The sequence below is a fragment of the Heterodontus francisci genome, chromosome 13 (assembly GCF_036365525.1).
Source record: "Heterodontus francisci isolate sHetFra1 chromosome 13, sHetFra1.hap1, whole genome shotgun sequence".
Lineage (NCBI taxonomy): Eukaryota > Metazoa > Chordata > Chondrichthyes > Heterodontiformes > Heterodontidae > Heterodontus > Heterodontus francisci.
In genome coordinates this window covers 11,159,965-11,162,052 of record NC_090383.1, presented here as the reverse complement: position 1 = coordinate 11,162,052, position 2,088 = coordinate 11,159,965, and the positions used below count along the sequence as shown (strand labels likewise).

General features: G+C 46.1%; 1 pseudogene; it reads left to right on the top strand.

The window, feature by feature from the left end:
• The first annotated feature begins 716 nt into the window (after positions 1 to 716).
• Positions 717 to 1,168, top strand: LOC137376678 (histone H2B 1/2-like; annotated as a pseudogene).
• Positions 1,169 to 2,088: the final 920 nt, after the last annotated feature.

Sequence of the window (2,088 nt, the reverse complement as noted above, 5' to 3'; positions counted from 1 at the left end):
AAACAGATGATCATGGCTGCAGATCTTAATGTTCTAACTTGTGCAACTCTCCAATTGCCTCCAGTGAAGACCATTCTTCTCATGCACAGCTCCTCACTGTGATCTTCACAAGGTCTGTATCGCTTATACATTCTTTGGAGGGTGGGGTGCTATCAGATAGGGTTTACTCTCCTCATGTGTGGGCTCACTCTTCTCAATTCCCCCCTCCCCAGTCCTTACTACTTCTCCATTAAAATGCTGAAGGGGAAGAATGTAAATTGAAAAGCCCACACACGGCACTTTGAGCCTCTTGCTATAGATAGGGGCAAAAAAAAAAATCCTGCAATAAAAATCCTTTAAAACTCTTGTGTAACTCCAGCAAACATTTCCGTCAAGCTGCGGGCTATAAAAGTAAAGCACTTCTGCCAGTGATTGCTGGCAGCAGGTAAGCTTCTTTTATTTGTTCTTAATGATCCCTAGTGCAAGTCACATGTTCTTGGCACTCCAGTGTTGCTCATTTTCATTTTAATAGATAATAATGAACTCCACGGTGCATCAGCAGGCACATTTCATGGAAGGCCCAGGATTGCAATGGAAACTGCAGCATGAAACCCAGCCCAAATGGGTCCTACCTCGGAAGCTACCTAGTGGGTAAAGGCATTGCCTGGTGTGAAACTAAGCCTTATATGTAAAAGTTGCAGATCTGTGAATTAGCTCATCTTTAGTCATGATAACAGATGGTCTTCTGCCTCGTCAATGGAAGGAAAAAGAACAGGCAGAGTTCCTACTCTCTGCGGTATCTAAAATTGAGGCTGAAATTGCCTGAGAAGAAAGCAGGTCCTAAGAAGGGCGCCAAAAAGCCGTGAATAAAGTGACAGCAAAGGGCAGCAAGAAGCGGAGAAGATCGAGGAAGGAGAGTTACTCCATCTACATCTGCAAAGTGATGAATCAGGCTCACCCCAACATCAGCATCTCCTCCAAGGCCACAACCATCTTGAACTCCTTAGTGAATGATATTTTCGAGCGCATGACGGGTGAGGCTTCCCTGCTGGCCCATTCCAACAAGCACAGCAGCATCAGCTCCTGGGAGATCCAGACCACTGTGCACCTGCAGCTGACCAGGGAGCTGGTCAAGCATGCCATGTCAGAAAGGACAACAGCCGTGACCAAGTACACCAGCTCCGAATAAAACGCCACAATGTACAACCAAGACACAACCTAGTGACTATTTATAATTCATTCACGGGATGTGGGCATCACTGGCTAGGCTAGCATTATTGCCCATCCCTAATTGCCCTTGCGAAGTTGGTGGTGAGCTACCTTCTTGAACCGCTGCAGTCCATGTGGTGCAGGTACACCCACAGTGCTGTTAGGGAGGAGTTCCAGGATTTTGACCCAGTTACAATGAAGGAACGGCAATATAGTTCCAAGTCAGGATGGTGTGTGGCTTGGAGGGAAACTTGCAGGTGGTGGTGTTTCTATGTGCCTGCTACCCTTTCCGTTCTCGATGGTAGAGCTCATTGGTTTGATTTGGAAGGTGCTGTTGAAGGAGCCGTGGGGAGTTGCTGCAGTGCATCTTGTAGATGGTACACACTGCTGCTACGATAATGGTGGCGGAATGAATGAATGTTTAACGCGGTGGGCTCCTTCTGGAGACAGTAGACAGGGACTGGGATTTAGCTCAGCTGCAATGCACGTACTGTCTAGATTGAGATGTGGACAGTGACCATTTGGGTGAGACAGCAATGAAACTTATACCCCAGAAAGGAGGGGACAAAAGTTACTAAATAAAATAAAATTACAGGAAAGCAAATGGAGGCAATGCCATTTCTTACCCTCAAGTTCAAATGTATTGTGTTTGCATTGAGATTTGTAGCAGTGCCAGAAAAGACCTTGTGTTAACCACATGCAGGAGAATAAGGATTGGAGAATTTTGTTGAAGCTGCCAGCAGCCACATACCAAAAAGAGACTGTCTACCGTGCCAAGTTCTGTTTCAATTTATACCTCTGGAAAGTGCAGGTTCTCGACAAGGCTATGAAAACCAGAGAGCTTAGTTCCTTACCCAAACACCCTGTTGTGCCATGATCTCTGATATAGCAAGCATTCTC